The sequence below is a fragment of the Taurulus bubalis genome (assembly GCF_910589615.1).
Source record: "Taurulus bubalis genome assembly, chromosome: 13".
NCBI classification, from domain to species: Eukaryota; Metazoa; Chordata; class Actinopteri; order Perciformes; family Cottidae; genus Taurulus; species Taurulus bubalis.
Genome location: NC_136601.1, coordinates 1,882,981 through 1,888,980, shown reverse-complemented (window position 1 = coordinate 1,888,980; position 6,000 = coordinate 1,882,981).

The following is a 6,000-nucleotide window of genomic DNA, read 5'->3' as shown; positions in this document are numbered from 1 at the left end:
AAGGAGGAGAAGAAGAAGAAGAAGAAGAAGAAGAAGAAGAAGAAGAAGAAGGAGAAGAAGAAGAAGAAGAAGAAGAAGAAGAAGGAGGAGAAGAAGGAGAAGAAGAAGGAGAAGGAGAAGAAGGAGAAGGAGGAAGAAATGTTTTTCATATTCCTGCACATACTGAACACTGTTCATGGGAACTGATGGTGTGTTTAATGGGAGGGGAGTGACCCTGCCTCTGTGTGTGTGTGTGTGTGTGTGTGTGTGTGTGTGTGTGTGTGTGTGTGTGTGTGTGTGTGTGTGTGTGTGTAACACATGTGTGTGTGTAACACAACATAACACACAGTTATATTTGTCAGGGACTATTTTCAGCGGCGGATGAATCCACATGTGGTCCTGGATGAGTATTCGTGGCAGCAGATACCTGAACACACCTGAACCAGGTCTGACGGACTAAGTCACCTGACCACAGCTGACCAGGTGTGTTAAACACCTGGCTGCTCCTGGACCAGCTCTCACACACTCACCTGGCCAGGTGTGCCAGAGCCCTGCTGACCTCTGCAGGCTCGGTTTCAGGCGTCTCTCTCTCTCGCACAGTAAACCCTCAAACTGGGCTTGCAGGCGTATCGCGGTGACATCATCACCTCACAGGAAACGCTCTAATTCTTTAAGAGAGCAGATCTGCGGGGAGCGGCGGTGACATCATCGCTCGGCCCAAACCAAACACACCTGCGCTCGCTGGGTCGCACCTCGTGACCTTCTCCCCTCCCGTAGCTCAGGACCAATCAGATTCAGTTGTTCTGTAAACTATGACACGACTCTTAATTGACACTAATTATTTACTGTGTTGTTCATTTTTTACGACGTACTTTACTTTAACTATCTGTGTTTTATGACATCCTGTTGTTTGACTTTCTAATGACGTTTTTACGACGTGTTATACTTTTGTTTTTTACGACTACACAGTAAACTTTGACCTTTTGATTAAATACTTTACGAGGGGATTTTTATGACGTGAGACACAATAACTTTACTAAATAAATAATATTATGGCTTTTCATGACTTACTATATACTATACTTATATATACTATTACATGTGTATTACATACTATACAATAATATGACATGTTATGACTTGAATATGATATGATGTACTATTTAATGACATGTTTTATGATATGCTATACTATGACTTTATGATTTTGGTTTACATACTATTTTATTACTTGATAGAACTTTTTATGATGAAGAGCTGGTCTGTGTTCATCTCTTCTTCTCTCCTTTTAAAGAGTAGGTTTATGTTCAGCTCTTCTTCTCTCCTTTTAATTAAGAGTAGGTGGAGGTTCATCTCTTCTTCTCTCCTTTTAATGAAGAGTAGGTGGAGGTTCATCTCTTCTTCTCTCCTTTTAATGAAGAGTAGGTGGAGGTTCATCTCTTCTTCTCTCCTTTTAATGAAGAGTAGGTGGAGGTTCATCTCTTCTTCTCTCCTTTTAATGAAGAGTAGGTGGATGCTCATCTCTTCTTCTCTCCTTTTAAAGAGTAGGTTTATGTTCAGCTCTTCTTCTGTCCTTTTAATGAAGAGTAGGTGGATGTTCATCTCTTCTTCTCTCCTTTTAAATAAGAGTAGGTGGAGGTTCATCTCTTCTTCTCTCCTTTTAAATAAGAGTAGGTGGAGGTTCATCTCTTCTTCTCTCCTTTTAAGTAAGAGTAGGTGGAGGTTCATCTCTTCTTCTCTCAGTGATTAAGAGTAGGTGGATGTTCATCTCTTCTTCTCTCCTTTTAAATAAGAGTAGGTGGATGTTCATCTCTTCTTCTCTCCTTTTAAATAAGAGTAGGTGGAGGTTCATCTCTTCTTCTCTCCTTTTAAGTAAGAGTAGGTGGAGGTTCATCTCTTCTTCTCTCAGTGAATAAGAGTAGGTGGAGGTTCATCTCTTCTTCTCTCAGTGAATAAGAGTAGGTGGAGGTTCATCTCTTCTTCTCTCAGTGAATAAGAGTAGGTGGAGGTTCATCTCTTCTTCTCTCAGTGAATAAGAGTAGGTGGAGGTTCATCTCTTCTTCTGCAGCTGGCCTTCTTGGCGGCCGTGAGGCCTCTGGAGGCTCAGAGGTTTTTCTTTGGGAGTTTTCAGCCTCGGGCGTCGCTCTCTGCTAACGAGCGCTGCGTCTTCAAGAAAGCGAGTCCACAGCTCATCAGGCCGTGCTGACGGTGGAGTGGAGGTTAATGGAGCCTGTAGCGGAGCCTCAGCGCTGCCAAGCAGACCCCGACCCTCTGCCTCCGATACGGCCCGCTCTGGTCCTGCACGATGGAAACCAGACTTCCTGCTCAGAACCACAGGCTGACGCTGACCTTCAGACTCCAAGAAGCACTTATCACACTTTGTTTTCTTCTCTGGCCGTCAAACACACGTTCAGGTCCCGATATGTTAACCAGCTCTGCACCGTTATGAACATGTGACCCACAAGTTATGACCTCAGGGCTCACACACATTCTGACCAATGGATCCATGACTTTAAACCAAATGTCCATCACAAACATTTAGTGAAGTCTGGGTGTAAACAGTAAAAAGTGAGTAAATGTAGTATTTAAACTAACAATGAGAATACAAAGCATACAGTAAACCTTAAATGACTCAAATGAATGAGACAATAGTTTGATTAAAAGAATAAACATTTATATAGATGCCTGTATGTATGCCTGCTTATATTTTGAGTCTTTCTTTTAAAAGCATATTCATTATTTCAAACTCAGCGTAGATGAACGTCATGAACACATGAATATAACACATTTACATGAACACATGAATATAACACATTTACATGACTATTACTAAACTTTTGGGATTTTATTTTTTTCAAGGACTTTTCCAGGTCTTGAAATAACCATTTTAAAACTCCATGACTTTTCCAGGTTTTCCATGACCATAGGAACCCTGTAACCTGTATAACATATAACCTTTCAGTCTCTTTATGCTTGAAACTATTCCACAGAGACAAAACATCCGTGACGTTTCCATTCAGAAACATTTTAACCCAAATATCTGGAAAAGACGCATCTCCTCAACGTTTTGATCTCCCGTTGCCCAAGATCAGTTTTCCCTGCGGCCTCGTCTCCTCCGCTCAGACGGGATTAACGTTACAGAAAAGGGATTTGAACCCAGACCCTCACTCCTCCTCTCCTTCATAACTCAGAGAGACGTGAACACGCGGACATGAAAGACGTGCAGATATCATTCAGTGTGACTTACGCTTTCCCAGGACGTCGTTATCTCTGATGAGCGTCCAGGATAAACGTCCGTGAATCCACTTTGAGATCGTGAAGATGCTGCAGGAACAGCCGGCTTTTCCGTTTCCTTCAGATTATTAACATGTTTAATAGAGATGATCCGACTTCAGGCAATAAAACACTGAAGGCTCCATCATGTCGGCTCTTAGATAGACGGAACGATTAATAATCAACATGTTTCCATCTCTCAGATCAGCAAGAACTCTTTTGATTTAGCCAATTTCAAGATAAAAGTCAAATATTTACTCTAAACTGATATTTAAAATAAAACATTAAACACAAGGATGTTGCCCCAGATGTGATTTACTGCATGACTGACAGCACCCTGAGATGCCGTGTGAGGAAGCATCTTTTTTGTGGCAGTTTTGGCTTAGAAGTAGAATCTGGTCAACGTCAGCAGCTTTTCTCAGTCGTCAGTTCATAGAATCCGTCGTCTCTGGACTTCTGTCTGAGGTCAGGTGACTGCTGCCTGTCAGCAGGACCTCCTGGATCCCGTCCCGCACACAGACCTCCACGTGGTTCTCCTTAAGGCCGGCTGATGGGTCCACCTGCTGCAGAGCTCTCGCTCCGACTGAACTCACATCTGATTCATCTCATCCAACAGTTTCATCATCACAGAACATGTCGGCTGGATGTTGGAGAAGTTTGGTAGTTTTGTTTTATTCTGAAAATATTCATCTCAATGACACATTGAGTCTAAAGAAAATGTTTATATTCTCTCTTTCTTACTTCTTAGCTTATGAATGAAGCTAATATTCTGGTTTCATGACGTCACTGGGAAGCTCTTTCTGAATTTACACCGAATGCACGAGCTTCATCTGCTTCATAGCTGTGGTTTAGTTGCAACTAACGTTTAAAAAGAGATGCCGAAATAACTACCGTAAAAGTCGGGTTACAAGCCAATTCTACCTCCGGTGGGTGTCCCCGCTGTAGCAAGCTAGCAGCAGCGCAAGCTAGCAGCAGCGCAAGCTAGCAGCAGCGCAAGCTAGCAGCAGCGCAAGCTAGCGTCACCTCTGCCCGAGTTGGGCGTCGAGCCGGGGCTGGTCCCACTACCTTCGGTGGTTGTCGGAGAGCTAGCGGAGAGCTAGCTGGCTACAGCGCTAGCTGGCTACAGCGGGGAGCTAACGGGGACACTGACCAAAGGTAGTAGCGGCTTGTAACCCGACTTGTACGGTACATGATGATGATGATTTGTAAAAAGTCAGACTTCCTGCTTCGTTAGCTCGAGCAAACAACTTTTTAAATGCTTGTTTTCTGAATGGAGTTCGATCGGTAAAAAAAGTTCCTTTTCGGTGCTTCAACTTCAACTCCCATTCAACGAGACACACTTTAAGCCATTTTTTTTCCAAACAAGAGACTCTTGACAGCTGAGAGTTCAAGCCAAATGTAATCTTTATTAGACTGTTTCTGTACAAAAAGCACTGGATCACAGGAAGAAAACAACATAAAAAAAGAGACATGCATCTATTTACAGCATGGCCAGAGACAGGGAAAGAAAGAAAGCCGTTTGTATTCTAAAGACATTAATTAAACATTGTGCTTTGATATACTTTGATGATATATTTCATATTTCACAAAGACGCAGTACCTCTGCCCTCTTTCACATTGAAGTAAAACATCGAAAAAAAGTAAACTTTGCAGTTTTTAAAACCTCGGCTGAAAAAGAAACAGGACCGGTGAGAAGCAGACTTTCTACAACTGTGACCAAACAAATAAAATAAAGAAACGTGACGGCGAGCCGCTTTGAAAAGGTGGAGCCGGTTCAGTGCGAGGAGCGACTCACTGGTGTCGGGAGAGAAATGGCTTTAAAGACGTGGACAGATGTTCAACCACGAGCTGGCTGACGCTGGAGTTGCATAAAGTCAAAAGTTTAAATCTGTCCAAGACTTCAGAATCCCGCCCTCACGTCTAGAAGTTTAGAGATGAGTTGAGCTGTGAATGTGAATCATATCCGAGATCTGCATCCTCTGGTTTTGATCTTTAACGTCTGTGACAGACAGATGTTAGAAATGTAGAAAACATCTTTAATTGTTCGATTGTTTTTATTCTGATCTTGAAGATACTTTTATATATTAGTTTTAACACGATTCTGAGATACGACCGCGGAGGATTGCAAGATGATATATGCAGGAAGTTGCATATCATTATTTTGAAATGCAGATCTTGTAATTGTGAGATTACATTTTTGGTGTATTTTCATATCTAAATCTTAAATATTGTAATGTCCCGGATCGTGCTGCAGTACCTTCCTGTGAGGTTCGGGGGCGCTGTTTGACACGGCAACAGAATCCAGGAGGTTTACCGCTGTTTGGGAGGCTAACTGCTAGCGTAGCATCGATGCTGGTGATGCAAACTTCATGTTTTTTTTTGTTTCGGGGGAAACCTGAGGGACAATCGTCTGATGCAAAACAAAAAAAAAAAAGTTTAAAAAAAAGTTCTCGCAGTTTGACTCGAGACTCGTTAAATAAAAAATAAAAAGACGTTGTGTTGTCGATCGTAAGGCATCAAACGCGACTTTTTTTGTTCTTTTTTTCCCATTTCCCCCCCAAAAAAGACGAGCTCTACAGAACGGGGACACAGTTGCATAAGTAAACGATCCGGATTGTGCACCAACGACGACACCAAGAAGTTTCCTTGAGATCAGCGACCCAAAAAACACAGTTTTTTAAAATCTGTCATTCTCACCAGAAAAAAAAACACAAAGACGAGGATCGACGTCTAATTTAAAGATGGATA